We start from the raw sequence: 17093 nt of genomic DNA on the forward strand, positions 1-17093 counted from the left end.
TTATAAATCATGAGTAGAGGAAGACAAAAGGATTTTGAATTCCAATTTTTTAAAAAAACCACAGAGCATAGGGTGGCAAAAGGCAACATTATGGTAGCTTGTTGGTTTCAGCCAATGTCATAATGTTTTTAGGTAGGAATATCAGAATGCTTTTGGAATGATTTTTGTGTTCCTGGTACTATACCAAGCTTGACTATTTTAATTAATAATAACCCTTTTATGCTATATTAATATTATTCAGGTGAGAAAACTGAGGTTTAGAAAGGCAAAGAAATGTGTTGACCATCACAAAGATAGAAAGCGGCAGGGACTGGTCAAACAGCATTAGACCCTCAAATGTGTACTTCTAAGCACTAGGATTTATTTCTTTATCATAGCGATTGCCTGTATAAATGAATACACTAATTTGCTAATCCTAAATTTATCTTTTTATTCATACTCATTAAAAATAGCATATGATTTAAACTCCACTAAAGAGACTAACAACGTGAAGTAAGAATATAAAACAACTTCATGAACTTTTGTGGGAGTGTAAATTGGTACACCAATTTTGGAAGACTGGCATCATCTACCAAAGTTGGAAAAACAGTTATCCCATTGCCTAACAGTTTTGCTTACTTGTGTGTATGTATGTGTATATGTATATGTATATGTGTATATATATATATATATATATACACACCTTAAGTGAGTGTTTTTGTGTACCAAAGACATGTACAATAACATTTATATCAACATTTTTGATAATATCCCCAAACTTGGAACCACTCAAATTTTCAATCAGCATTAGAATGTGTAAGGAGATTTTGGTATATTCATGGAAGTGAAATAACATATGGCAATAAAAATGCAACACCACATTGTTATCCCACCATATTAAGCCAAAGGAGACAGACATAGCAAATAAATATGTCTTATATGACCACATTTATATAAAATTTTAAAAATAATCAAATATATGAGTTAGTAGGTTTGGAGGTGGCTCTGGAGTGTTAGTGGTGTATTATTTCTTGACTTCTTGTGGTAGTTACATGGCCATATTCCTTTTGTGGTTATTCATTTAGCTGTGACCTATGAATTGTACACTTTTCTAGGTGTATTTTTACTTCATTAAAAAGTTAAACATAATAGCCATTATTTGTGGGAAAGGAGATGTTCTGGTTAAAGAGGACGTTAACAATAACTGCCACAAGAAAAAAATTCTGCATAGCTCTTGTAATTAGCTTGATAATCTTTTCCAAGAGAGGTTGTTTTGCCTTTAAGTACAAAATACACAAATAATATAGCATTACTTTAAATATTTGAAAGTTTTATTTGATAAGGATTATAGAAGTGGAAGATAAAGAAGGTATGGAGCATTGAGGCAAACAGGTATCTCTAATATTCATTGGATTCCTTGCCATTGTTTTCTTTTAGAGTAGGAGGGATTATCAAATCACTCTGGTAATTTGGTTTGATTTTGTTTTGAGATTTTACACAAGTGTCAAGTGAGAAATTAGAATATTGTTGAAGTTCCAAGTGCTTCATAGTCTGTGCTAAGACCAGACATTTTGGGGACCACTCACCAAATCCCTGAATATAATCTCATCTTTGGCACTTGCTCTAGTTGCTGGAACAATAAGCATTCTAATTTTTTTTTGAAGTAAGTAGTTGGTCATGAAAACAGATATATACCCTCACTGTAAATATTGTTGGCCTCCTTTGGAGCAGGGGGTGCCCTCAGTGAACTTTGTCTGACTGACATTAAGCTGGCTTTAGTCACTTTGGCACTTGGGTCCAGTCAGCTCAAAGTGCAGTCTCTTCTCATGATTCAGGTGAGTTTTTGTCTTGATAAGAGCATAGAGAGGGTAATTTAAGAACACAGGCTCTAGAATCAAACAAATCTAGGTTCAAATACCATCTTTACCTCTGCCTATATGCTGACCTTGGAAAATTAAACTTTCTACGTGGGGTAATAATATACTATTGATGTGCAGATTTGTTGAGATAATGCATGTAAAATTCCTAGCACAGTATCTGCCGCAAAATAAGCTTTCAATGAATGTTAGCTGTCATTTGTTAATAGCTATTATTATGACTTGAATACATGATGCTTTCATGTGTAACAAAGTACCACATTAACTCAACTGACCCAAGCACACAAATGAAGGGAAATAAAGCAGATCCAACAAATTGCTTTAAGTAATATATTACTAATTATTTATGTAAATAAAACCAGTACACTTTTGTGTAATAGGAAACTTTATTCATCTAGAAAATATAATTTTTGTAAAAGCTACGTACAATGAATATTTGCCTCTGCATATATTTCTAGATACTCAGCTCTAATACAAGTAAAACCAGTTTGAAAATCGATGACTTCTAGTTAGTTCTTTATAGCATAAATGCGTGTTTAAAGTGCTTTTAGTTGGAAAAAAAGAAAAGGTCACCTATGTACTTGAAAGATTGAAACCAAAGATTGAAGGAGATATTTTACCATTCTTCATTTTATGTTTAAGCTTTGCTGAGATCAATGAATTCCAAATCATTATGCATCAGTTAGTAGGTGCAGAGGAAATGCTTTAATGTCTGGAAATTTCATCAACCTCATTCCTCTGGCAAAAAAGGAATTGCTTAGGTGAGTGTTCTCAAGAACAACACACTATACACATCAGACATCTAAATATATGTAAACATGAAAAGGTTTGCATTTTCAGCAACACAGTCTGGTTTTCAGAGACTTAGTTTTGAACTATAGCTGCTGGTTTCTCAAAATATATTTCACCATCATCAGCCAGTGCATGACAGAGGAGGTACCACGGGATAACAAGGTGCTCTTGTTATAGGATGGTAAACACAGTACATGCTTCCTGCTGCTTTATCGGATAGGCACTTTCTTTCCCAAATAGTTTAGCAAACGTTTGCCTTCCATACCCAAACTGTAAGAATGCCAGCTCTCTCAGGAGACAACTGAAATCCACAGCTACACAATTTCCCTTTTTCTTAAGGGGAAAAGTTTAAAAATAACTAACTTTTCTCAGCCGTGTTAAGCGTATCTTTTCCCTGGGAATCACTTTGTTTTTATATTTTCTGCCTCTCTGTTAAAATTGAAAACGTGAATGCTTCATTGCCTAAGAAACTGAGTACACTTGCTTTCTGAAATGTACCTTTTAATGTCTTTTATGATTTTGTTTTTCTTCCCTTATTTGCACTTTCAGCTGTGGATGAATTTCCATGCAATGCATCATTTCTTTAAGAGTTTACACACCAGAAGAAATCAAAATGGAAAATGGTATCTATTAAGCGAGAACAGCTTTCTCAAGTCCCCAGCAGATGCTGTTAGTGAGCAGCCCTCTGTTTGCTCAGCACAGCAGATCAGTTTAACCCTCCGTAGGGCTGCCCGGAAGAAAGTGACATATTTCTGGTTGTTGAACAAATGAAGCCATTCTTTACTTGACTTTACCCTCTTGTTGTTTCAGAATACAGTGTAGACCTGGGGGTTTGTAAATTTGAGTCACACATCCCTCCACCTTGTCTAAGATGATTTCTGTTATTATAACCCACTGACTTCCATATGGCTGGTTCCCTGTGATCAATTCTGTTTTTGTGCTTCCTCCCTCACCATTCCACACATCGTATCACCTAGCACCTGCACACATACGTTCCTTTTGTTTTTGTTTTTTTATAAATTTATTCTAGTTGACTGAAAGCGGTGGTCTCCATCCCCCATTTCTCTTCATAGCTTGGGACAGCATCAATGAATCTGTATTGGAGGCAGCCAGTTGGTTTTGTGCATGAAGTCTTTGCCCTGCCTTCATTTGGGGAGCAGCATGGTAGCTGAGCATCTCTTTGAGTAGACCTGTACTGTGAAGGATGAGTAGTGCTAAGTCTTGGACTAAACAGAGCATGACTCATATAAGCAGTATCAGAAGGGATAAAGCCTGAGGAGGGATAGTAGGACAGAATATCTGCTTTGCAATCCATATTCTTCACACTGGCAGGGGAGGTGTGTGATGAAGTGGATATGTTGAGTGGCAGCATAATGCTCCGTATTTCTGACAACTTTCCTGCTATTCATGGCTTGTCCCGTCCCTGTCAACTGTATGTGTAACTTGAAGACTTGCATGCTTATGTGTAGGCTAAGTTCCCTACGCTGGGTGCCTCTCAGTGCTGTAAACTCCTCTGTAAACCAAGAACCGGGGTCTCCCACTTCAAGTGGCTCTGGGGATGAAAGTTATATCGTACACAAGAGGAGTAAGGGGGTTTCAAAATCATCTGTTTGGACCTTGAAATAGAAAAGTTGTCCACAGTTAGGAATTGAAAAGGAGTAGCAGCAGAAGACATTCAAATCTTCCTTCCTAGTTATTTACTGTGAAATCTAACTCCATTCCTGGAGCAAAATTGATGGCATTTTAGGACTTTAGTGTTTTTCAGGTATCAATAAATTTCTGCTAGTGTCTCTTAGCCTCTCTAATAGCCAGGAGGACCAGTAATAAAACATAACAAAAGGTTTTAGTAGAAGAAATTAATATTTCCCTATATGATTTAGATACTTTTTAGGCATTCTTTTGATGTTCGACTTGAATAATCCATATTTTTCTGCAATTAATTTTTAGCCATTTTATTGTCAAATATAGCAAAATTAAACAAATGTTTAACTTGTTTGTCACAAAGTTATCTCCCTTTATATAAGCAATGTTAAGTAATTGAGCACTGCCAAGGTAGCAGAAGGCCCCCTCACAACTCTTCCCAATCATTAGCATGTCTCCTCCTAATATTAATCATTTCCTTACTTTTTTTTTTTTTTTTTTTTTTTTTTTTGCGGGACGCGGGCCTCTCACTGTTGTGGCCTCTCCCGTTGCGGGGCACAGGCTCTGGACGCGCAGGCTCAGCGGCCATGGCTCACGGGCCCAGCCGCTCTGTGGCATGTGGGATCTTCCCGGACCGGGGCACGAACCCGTGTCCCTTGCATCGGCAGGCGGACTCTAAACCACTGCGCCACCAGGGAAGCCCTAGTTTTACCTATTTTTTAAACTTATTTAAATGGAATTATACGGTATGTATTCTTTGATGTCTGGCTTATTTTTCTATATGTTACCTTTGTGAGGTTGACCTTGATGTCACATATGACTGTTTATTATCATTGATGTATGCTATTCCTTCGTGTGATTATACATATTTTAAAAATCGTTTATACTGTTGGTTAACGTTTGGCATGTTTCTTGTTTTAGACTCTTACAAACAGTGTGGCAATGAACATTCTTATTTGCGTCCTGTGGTATACAATTGTACAAATTTCTGTTGGGTATATAATCAGGTGTGTAATTGCTAGGTAATAGAGTCTGCATATCTTCAACTTTATTAGGTGAGACCAAACCATTTTCCAAAGTGGTTGTACCAATTTTCATTCTCATCAGCAGAGGACAGCAGTATTTTCATGGGTTTGTTTCTGGGCTCTCTACACTGTTTTTCTATATGTCTTCCCAAATACCATACTTTTAAAATTACTGTAGCTTTAAAATAAGTTGCAACATTCGGTACAATAAGTCTATCAAATTTCTTAAAGATTATATTGGTTGTTCTGGACATTGGTATTTCCAAATACATTATGGAATCTACATGTCAATATATAAATACCCACACACAACCTGTTGAGATTTTGATTGGGATAGAATCTATAAATTAGCAGGAGAATTTATATCTTTACAGTATTGAATCTTCTATCAATAAACATAGTTCATCATTCTGTTTATTAGGTCTTATTTCTGAATGTTTCATAATTCTCTGTGTAGAGGTATCATATATCTTTTGATGGATTAATTCCTAGTTATTTGAATTTTTGTGACGTTATCAATGACATCTTTTAATGTTTTATTTCTTAATACTTGATGTTGCTACATAGAAATGCAATCAGTGTTTACATGTTTGCATTATATCATGCAACTTTTGTAAACTCATTAATTTATGCTAATACTTTAGTTGTAGAATTTGCATATTTTTCTGTAAACACAGTTAAGTCATATGAACAATGTTTTATTTTTCCTATTTCAACTCAAACAATAGGTTTGATTTATTTTACTTTGTGACTCTTTCAACATTTCACTATTAAATATAATGTTTTTGTAGGTTTTTTTGTATACCCTTTATCAATAAGGTGAATTCTTTCCAGTTTGCTTAGCATTTTTTTTCATTCATTTAAAAATTAAAAAAACACATTGTGGTGAAATACAACTTAAAATTTACTATCATAACTTTTTAAAGTATACAGTTAAGTACATTCACATTGTTGTAGAACTATCACCACTATCCGTCTCCAGAGCTCTTTTCATCCTTTAAAACTAAAACTCTGTACCAGTTAAACAGTAACTCCCCATATTCTCATTACCCCAAACCCGTGGCAGCCATTTTCTACTTTCTGTCTCTCTGAATTTGACTACTCTAGGCTCCTCATAGAAGTGGAATGACAGAAAACTTGTCCTTTTGTGTCTGGTTCATCTCACTTAGCATCATGTCCTCAAGGTTCATCCATGTTGTAGCATGAGTCAGAATTTCCTTCCTTTTTAAGGCTGAATAATATTCCATCATAGGTATATACCACATTTTGTTTATCCATTCATGTATGGACAGTTGGATTGCTTCCACCTTTTGGCTATTGTGAATAATGCTGCTATGAATGTGGATGTACAAATATCTGTGTTCCTGCTTTAAATTCTTCTGTGTATATATCCAGAGGTGAGGCTACTGAGAAAACCTTGTGTCTGTGCCATGGTGTAATTTGAAGACCCTAAAGCAGAGCACTCAGGCCAGCCAGGGACACTTAGAACAAGCATCAGAGTGGATTTAGGTACAAATTCTGATTTCCAAAGTTGGTCAAAGGGTACAAACTTTCAGCTATAAGGTGAATAAGTTCTCAGGATCTAATATACAGCGTGGTGACTATAGTTAATAATACTGTACTGTATACTTGAAATTTCCTAGTAGAGTAGATCTTAAGTTCTTACCATACACATAAAAAGGTAATAATAACCATGTGAGGTAATGGATGTATTAATTAGCTTGATTTTGGTAGTCATTTCACACATACATAAATCAAACCATCACATTGTACACATTAAATATATATAATTTTATTTGTCAGTTACACCTCAATAAATCTGAGGGAAAAAACCCCCAAAAGCTGTTTTGTTTTGTCACTTGACCTGGTAGATCCAGTTTTTCTCTGGGTTCACTCCAGGTCCTTTGTCTCCATCTCATGTCCAAATATCACTCACAGAAATGTCCATATTTGGAGGTTGGGGAAGGGTTTAGTTCTTCAAATAGACTGTGGGCTAGTGGTAGTGGGGAAAAAGAAGGTTGGATCAAATGGCAGGTGAGTATCTTACTTAGCATTGGAAAATGATAAATATAAGCCAGATATAGCTCTGATAATGTCTATGTTTCTTCTACTCAATTGCCATGGTTGAATCTTATAAGGATATTCCCCTTCCCAGTGAAAAATTGTACTGCCTGGATGAAGGGAAGTAAGCAGTGCCTGGGCTAGGGAGGAGATGAGTGGCATCCTTGGATTGCATTTGGAGTCCACAGGTATTGCCAAGGGACAGTCAGACAGAGCTTATCAACTACATTAAAAAAAAATGAATCTAACCTTTCATTCATCAAACAGAACCCTATATAAATGTCACTGAGCATCAACATTCAATTAACATTGTGGCTTATTCATCAGTTAGGGATATATAGTGTAAGGACTCCTGTGGCTCCTGAAAAATAATTGTAAATACCTTCGTTCAGCTGTCTTTAGGTGGAGATGCCTCACCTGCTATATGTCAAGCATCTTTCATTCAATCTTTACTTTAGACATTTATCATATAGTCCCTGGGTAACATGCTGGTAGGGTCTCACACTGGGTCATTGTGCATCAATATTCCAACAAAGAGTCAACCCCTGGGAACCTAGAACTGACCACCCATACCCTCATGCCCCACAAAAAAAAAATCAAGGATAAATAGAGTTGTTCTGTGCTTCTTAGTGTGTATAGTATATTGTTTACAAATAAACGTTTGTTAGAGGGGGAAAAAGTAGTTATACTTTTCTGATGCGTCTGCATTCAGCCCTTCCTCAGGGTGTACTTTTAATTCTGCAGCCAGGGTATTAGCAATATTAAACTGAAAATGTCACAGAATGTCAAATCTGAAAATGTCACTGGGAAAGGGGAAAAAAAAGATGGTGACCCTGTACCATCCACAGATGAAATAAATATGCCTCCCTGGTATTGTACAGTGGTTTTTTTTAGTGGGTATAATTTTATACGTTTTGCATCCTATTAATTTTCATGGCATCAATGGAGAAATATTAGAACAGCGAGATTGCTGAAGACAAATTAACTCATCAATTACATGTATGGGACAGTGGAGACTGAGTTTATTTCACCATTTCGAATTGCAATAAAACTGTAATTACTAACTCGTGGAATCTTCATGGAAATCTGCATTCATTACCACTTTATTTGAAGTCAGTGACTGCTGTATACTTAACTTTCCTCTATTATCTACTACGAAGTAGAAATAGTAGAAGGCAGTTTAGAATTAAAGCAGCTGTCTTACTCATTCCCCACAGAAACATTTTTGTAATCATCCAAACTAAATTTTGCCCATGAAACCAGTGCGATTAGTTTGTATTTAAATAGTGCAGAAAATGGAAAATGAATATATTGTTTGTTCAAGGACACAATTCTCCATTTCTAACTCTCTGCTACTCTTCCCTCTTCCATCTTTTCTGTACATACTCAAGTACAGCACGAAGAGAGTTGTTTCTTTCAGGAAGAATGGCAAAGGGGAAAAATGAAGCCAGAAGATTTAGGTTCAAATTCTGTCCGTGCCATTTTCTGGCTTTATGGTTTTGAGCAAGTTATTTTACTTCTTTGAAATTCACTCTCTTCATTTGTAAAATGAGGGTTATAATGCCAGCCTTCTAAGGTTTATGTGAACATTAAGTGAACTAATATATGCAAATGCCCCTAGTGTAGCACCCAGCATTTTAATGTTGGTTTCTCGTCTTTTAAAGAAAACTAGAAATTATAGGCATTACATACTGTGTCATGATTTATGGAGCAAATTGAATTTCCTTGACGGTTTTGTATCTAGAAGGATCAAAGCTGCATTTATTATGCATAGACCATTTATTTTTGTTTTTGTATCTTTAAAATGGTTGAAAAGTGAAGTTCTATATAAAATGAAACTGATCTTTTAACCGTATATTTTTTATTTGCCACTATGAATTAATTAAGTCTGAAAGCCATCATTTAAATGTTATTTTTATTTCTTCAGTCAGTAACTGACACCTGGGAAATGATAGATCACAGATGTAAGGAAGGGGTCATATAGGGGCCGAAATCACCTGCATTTTATTTTGGGATCAGTGATGCTCCTCAAAAGTCTGTTTCTGTCAACTGCAGTTTTCTGATGTATGTGCATAAAGAAGCAAAGGAAACAAGTGTCAGTGGTGTAGGCACTATCTGATTGAGGAACAGAGGATATAAAGCTTGCTCTCTGATCTTAGCGAAAAAAGGAACACAAAGACTTGGGATAGGGACTAGTTAAAAACATAAAATGTAAGCAGAATAAATCTTTTAAACAATTTAAAAGTAGTGAGGGAGCTTAGTTGGTAGTTCTAAAATTTCAGCCACAAGCAGCATTAAGTATGTTTAATCTCAGCTCTGCCTGTCAGACTAACTTTACATTGTGCTGATTTCTGAAGCTATCAGTACTCAGTTAAACAGTTAAGTAAGCACAGGTAGGAATAAAACTAAATTCTGTGCATTTGCTACCATTTACTTGGTTGTTTCTGGGCATCTTTCCATACCCCTTAAAGGTGTAGATGTTGCCCCTGAATCATGTCAGCCTGGGAAAATGAACTGATTACTTCTTAAACTGATCTGGCCAATTACACATGTGCTCCATGGGCTTGAATTGATCAGCGTATATGCAGCTCAACATTTGTGTTGCTGGCCAGAACCCATTGAGCAAAAGCCATGCCTCCGATGTCAGCTGCTTGGGCTGAGTCTACTGACCAGTGCCAATATATGGCAATATAGCATGGAAAAGAAACATCGAAACATTTGGGGGACTTGATGATCTTTAAGACACCTTCCAGGTAATAATTACTCTCTACAAAACTGATAAGGTTTAAATGAGTGAATACATGTAGGGCTCTTCTAAGAGCTCCTGCCACATAATAAGCCCTTAATCAACATAAGATATTATTATTATTACTCTTTTTTACTGTTTGTATAGTAAAACTAGGATACAATTGCCAATTAGAGAGTGATGTTGTATCTGCATGCAGAAAACAAAGGAAAGGTGAATGCAGCTGTTGATGATATCCAATTGAACATCTCAAGTGAGAAAGCCCATGCTCTCACCTTACTTAGTATTGATTAGTCACAGCTTACCTGTTGATATGTACAATCCGTTATGATGCTAAGAAAAAAAGTGTTTAGTGAAAAAAATGGTTACATCATTTATAAATTGATATCAGTTAGCTCTCTTGATTAAAATACACATTTTCAATATAAACTCAATATAGAAGATACAGCAAAGATCATTTTTATTCTAATTCTTTTCAATTCCAAGAACCTGTTGCATATTGTAAACCTGTTGGTCCAAGATATTGGAACGAATTCATAGAATTTTATTCAGCAATGTTTATAGTTTATACCTAAGCTGATCTAAGATGTTCTTTTCCTGCCATTATCTGTTATACCATCTCTGGCCCTTGCTCAACTTGCCTTCTCTGAATATTCTGAATTATATTGATAAGATTCAAGGAAAATAGGAGGATAGTTAATGGTAAGGGTTTGTTTAAAAAAAACAAAGTTAGTGCATTGTGAGCAAATGAAAGTGAATTTGATTTTTTCAGAAATGTAAAGCCATGCTGTCTGGCTCCTGCTTTGGTCATCCTTGGCAATATAGTGTTAGAATATTGACTGCTGTGTCAGCATATAGGAAAACCTTGTTGACAGCACTTATTTTTCAGTGTTTTAAATGTAAATAAGAACCTTAGCATCTCAAATTATCTGCTATATTCATTTTCCCCTTTCTTCTTGAATTTACTCTGTTGGCTTGTGCATTCCTGAACTACTTCTACTTTCCTGCTTTCTCTATCATCTCCTTCTAAATGCAGGCCTTTCCCAAGGTTCTTTCTTTAAGCTTCCTTTGCTTCCCCCTCCCAAACTCATAGATCTGGCTCAGTAGGTATTCTCTTTTATACATGGATAATTTCCAGCTCACTTTGACATATGTCCCTTGACCTAGCATCAAATTGCCTCCAAGATATCTTTCCTTAGATAAAATATCAGCCAATTATACTCAACATGTAACACATGAGTGTTTTTATCCAGTACCACCATTTTCTTCGGGTAATCCAGTTCTTGGCAATGGTACTCCTTTTCTTCCAGGTGCTAAAAAAGAATGCTGACTCCCTGCATCCAGTAATTTTGACTTAACCCTGCATCTAGTAATTTTGACTTAACCCTACATCTGATCAGATTCTTTGACCTATGGGATTTCTCCTTTATTCTCACTTTTACGTTTTCACTACCATCACTCTAATTCAGGCCACAATACTTATAGCCGAAGTGGCTACAGCGACATTCAAGCTGCACCCCATTTCTAGTTTCTGTCCATCTTAACTGCTGCAAAATTAGACTGAGACTTTGGTCACACTCCTTTAAAAGCTGCTTTCTATGGCTTCTTTAATAGATTACTCATATATTTTTTCATTTATGGCCCTTATTTTCCATCTATACCTACCATATGCTCTAAAACGGGGGTTGGCAAACTACCTAGGGCCAAATTTGTGTTGCCACCTGTTTCTGTAAGTAAAGTTTTATTGGAACATAGCCAGTTCCACTCATTTACCTATTGTCTCTGGCTGCTTTCATGCTAAAATGGCAGAGTTGAGTAGTTGTGACAGAGACTGTGTGGTCCATGCAGCCACAGATATTTACTTTCTGGCCTTCTACAGATAAAGCTTTCTGACCCCTTCTCTAAACCAGTGCTTTTACAAGTTTAATAATTTAGTATGTCTTAGGTTAGACCTATGATTCTGAATTTCTAACAAGCTCCCATGATGCAAATGCTCTTGGACTACAGATCATACTTTGAGAAGCAAAGCTCTAGAGCAAATTTACCTCATAAAATATTCACAGAGAGAAAGTATCTATGGTTTCATGACCAAATCAGATTGTAAGTTCACCTCGGAGCTTCATGGTACATGTACATATTAATATACTAAGTTTAAGAATCTCTGACATAAAAACAAGCAGAAAAATAAAGCAAAATGAAACAAAACACAAAACATGAACAGTTGGTCACCTTATGAGTTCTGTCCCTTCTAAAACTGGCAAAATCTGTCCTTCCTTTGGTTCATTTCTAATGTTCCCTCTTTAACAAGGGTAATAACAGTTCAACCTTCCTCATATTTTTAGGTATTCTTCCTCTTTTACACTACAACTGGCCATATTAAATGGTCAATAAATTTATATATAGTTAGAATTAAATTGAGTCTGTAAAAAATAGACTCAAAACAGATATGATACTTAATAGTTGGTAGTAAGGTATATGTACCCAAAAAGATTTTAAAGTAATTTACTTGAGGGAACAGTCTTAGGTATGACTTGATAAATTTAACTTAAAAATATTTTGTGTGTAGTTCCGACATTTATCTGATATCATGCTTCTCTCTTGGTCGTTGTATTCTGAGTCTACATGACAACTTCAAAATACTGTGAAGAGAGAGAGATTTGGAGACAGAGGTGATTTATTTTTAGGGTGTGTGTTTTATTATTTATTTTATTATTAATTAATCAAAACCATTATTTCTCACTTGAAGTCAGAGATCTGGCTCCTCCTAGTCTTCAGGTTACTCCCCTCCCCTCTGAGGCTGTGCTCCAGCTCTCCTGAGCTAACTGCTTGCTCTTTCTCACTCCCAGGTCTCTGCACATGCTGCTCTCTCTGCCTGGAATACTCTTCTCTCTGCTTCAGTTGTCTTGTCTGCTTAACTCTTCAACCTTTTGCTTCCAGCCTAGGTGTTTTTACACAAGAAAAGCCTTTTCTGATCCTCATATCTGGGTTTAGAACTCTGCCTCTGTGCATTCCAAACAGTCTGTGATCACCTATGTCATGGGTCCTGTCATATGGTATTGAGGATTCTTCACTGTGTCTCCATTTCCTTCACAAGACTAGAACTAAGCTATGGACAACAATTGTCTGGTTCACCATTGTATTTTAAGTGAAACACAGGTTTAACAAGCGTTTGTTAAACAGATTCTGATTGTTTCCATTTGAAGTGAGTTGGGCTGGGAGGCTTTATTCTTGCCAAGGTTTTCTTCTCTGGATTCAGGTATGTTGTAGAAACCTGAAGCCTGCTAATATTTTCCTGTGTCCTGTGCTGGAATCTAGATTTAGAGATCCTTAATTTAACAGGTAAAGTTCTGAATTAGTAGTGATCTGTGAGGCATGTCTCTCAGGGCCTCTCACTAGAATCTAGAGTTCCAGAGAGGATGCTGTAATTTCCGGGGTCTTTGAGACTGTAGGAGAACATTGGAATTCATACTGTAGGCTGAATGGCCCTTGTTTTCTAGACTACTGTTCATCTTGGGCATTTAAAAAAAATGCAAGTAATGGTTATGAACCCACCTTTGGATAAGCACTTGAGGTCATGGAGAGTATCTGTAATGCAGAGAGAATAGTGGCAACCGAATATCTATAATGAGCTTCAGTATTCTGATGTCTTTATCAGTGGCATTCCATAATCATTTAAGGATGGTGCCGTGTAAAAAGTATGTATCTCCATCTATTGACACTGTGTACAGTGGAAGCCTATAACCGTGCATCTGTATCTGCCACAGGTATGCTGATATTTATATCCTATCAATTCCACCCATTTTTATTTATTTATTTATTATTATTAGTTTTTTGCGGTACACGGGCCTCTCACTGTTTTGGCCTCTCCCGTTGTGGAGCACAGGCTCCGGATGCACAGGCTCAGCGGCCGTGGCTCACGGGCCCAGCTGCTCTGCGGCATGTGGGATCTTCCCGGACCGGGGCACGAACCCGTGTCCCCTGCATCGGCAGGCGGATTCTCAACCACTGCGCCACCAGGGAAGCCCCCGCCCATTTTTATTGGATTACTAATCACATTGCTAAATATTATTCTCATATATCTCCCACAAGCCGCCTTACCCTTTTAGTGTGTTCTACTAATTCTGTAGAAGAGACTAGGCACTCAGCCATTTTCCTTTTATTGCACAGATTTGGATCTCACATATCATTGTGATGGATATAACCGTTTGTCTTTTCAATAAATTCCCCACAAATATTTTATGGTCTGAATTCAATACTGTTAAGAGCTTTCAGTTTCTGAAGTCCTGCCCTGCTCTTTCTTTCTTTCTTTTTTTTTTTTTTTTTTGCGGTTTGCGGGCCTCTCACTGTTGTGGCTTCTCCTGTTGCAGAGCACAGGCTCTGGACGCGCAGGCTCAGCGGCCATGGCTCATGGGCCTAGCCACTCCGCGGCATGTGGGATCTTCCCGGACTGGGGCACGAACCTGTGTCCCCTGCATTGACAAGCAGACTCTCAACCACTGCACCACCAGGGAAGCCCCCTGCTCTTTCTTAAACACAGTAATCAATAGGCCTTGTGTCACTGAGTCATCTTCTTTCTTAATTTATAGAACTGAGTTGATAACTGTTGCCAAAGTCTTCTGTTAAGACCTAAATTCTGTGATAAATCCATTTGTACCAATAATAGTCACATTCTTTGAGTGCTGTCTTTCTTTAGTCACTCTATGCTTGTATTGCCACTTATTTATACCACACCTTTCAAAAACTGTTTGATCTAAAGTTTCAATTTATGGTTCTACTTGTCACAATTTGTCATATTTTGATAATCATTTGTTTAATCCCTTGCTAGGATTAGACTCCCATGAAGGTAGAGAGGTGTTTCTTCATTGTATTCCCAGTTAACAACAGGAAATTATAGGTACTCAGTGTTTCAGGGAAAAAAAAATTGGTGAATGGATGAAGCCTGATTTAATGTTTGCAGGTATGAGGTGAGCAATGAGGTAGCATTCTATGGGAATGAGGTAGTTCAGGTTATTTTGATAAACTGGTACATTTAAAAAAAATTGGTCTGCTCTTGGTGGAATTTCAGAAGTGATACTTAAAGGATCCTTGACACTGTTTGGTTACTTCAGCATTGTTTGTATCTCTTATCAAGACAATGCTAAATCTTCATCCCCCAGTCCAATCATTTTTTCTGACTTTAATGTTAATTTTTCTCTTTAACACATTGATTTCAGAAAGTCCCTTTTCCTTCACATTCCATATCTGTTGCTTTTTTTATAAAAGGAAGTAGATAGGTTGGCTTCATTTTTCTCTTTCTCACAAACTAATTGCCATATGATTTATATAAGATAAGAAACCTTATTACTACTACTAGTAGTACATAGGTGATGAATTATTTTTAGTTAACTGGTATTAGCACTCTGCTAAATATTTTACACACATACTCACTTAATTCACCCTATACCTAGTTTACAGAGAAGAAAAATAAGGTTACATTGCTCAGAACTCAAGGCAAAACTGGAACTCAAGTCCACTGAAACAAAATGGTATCAAATACTATGCTCAAATAGATAAGAATGACATCATGATGATATATGGAAGAACGATGCTAAAATAAATTCCTGTTGTATGGTTAAGACTGAATACTGCTCTGGTTCCACAACGAGGAATTTGATCCTATTGTCTACTACTTCCTTTATCTATCAATTGTACCTCCATGCTAGTATAAACAAAACTTGGAACTAAATTCATTTTTAAAACCATTTTATTTGTATTTTGGCTGAGCCAGCATTTCTGTATCATAATTTGGGAGGAGTCTGTAAGTTTAAAAAAAGGGTCTCAGGTATAGATTGCCCCTGCTATAAGGCACTGTTCTTCAGAGTTATTCCCCATTCTTCCTTCTTTGTAAAGGGCAAATTCCTAGACCTCATCACAGTCAAGCTGAATCAAAATTTCTAGTCCACCGGATGGTGACTGTCTGCAGGTCTACCCATTTAGATGGCCCCTCTTAGCATTAACTGAAAGAATATTTTTCACTTGGGCATTTTTAAAGATGACAAGAAAATTTATTTAAAAAAAGGGAACTCAAACCATGGAACAAGTAAATTATTTATATAGTTGGTTAAGCCTAAGTATGTGGCAGCAACTGTAAATAATGTGGATTTAATGTTATGGTAACAATTTAGAGAAAACTGGCTTTGGTAGTTCCTGTAATCTTTTATGTTTTTGGATTTGCCTGATTCCTTGATGTGCTTCTTTATTTCACAGTGATCCACACAGATTTCTATTGCATTGGTATTTAATTCATTAATTCACCCAACAAATATTTGATCCAGGCATTCAGTGGGCTAGGTCATGGTCACTTTTTTGTATCAGAAATAAAGTACTAATTATACAGAGTCATCCTGTCTGTTTGCAGTTGTCAAATATTCCATTTTTGAAGCCCAGAACTTTTTGATCTGACATACACTGTTTCATCTCGAGTTTGTTTTTCTCTGGCTGTTTCTCTACCAGTTTGCTATTGTATAAACCTGTGTCTTTGCAGGAGCTGCTAAATTCACGGCTCTTTTCAAATGCAGAAGTGCCTAGTATATGCATTTTGAAAATGTTTTCAAAGGATTCCTGCAAGATACCTCTTTAAAAGGTGTCTATACAGTTGTACTATAGGGAGTTTTATAGCAATACCTGATTCTTAGGTACAAGAAATGTTATATTCCAAGTTGTATGTTTTCTTGAAAATAACTTTTCATTTCATAGAATACCTTGCTCTTGTGTTTTTTTTCCTACTATCAAAATTATGGTGAGTTCTTTTGAAACTTTTCTGTTAGTGTTTTAATCCCTATGTGCCTAGCACATAGTAGGCACTCAGAAATATTAGTTGTGTGATAGAATGAATGAATTAGTAAATAAAACAATCCCAAATCTATGACAGTAGCTATCTTTTGTAAGAAAATTCTGCTTTTCCAAAGCTTTGTTGATTATTACCTATGTTCC

Source organism: Delphinus delphis, chromosome 6 (assembly GCF_949987515.2).
Source record: "Delphinus delphis chromosome 6, mDelDel1.2, whole genome shotgun sequence".
Classification (NCBI taxonomy): Eukaryota; Metazoa; Chordata; class Mammalia; order Artiodactyla; family Delphinidae; genus Delphinus; species Delphinus delphis.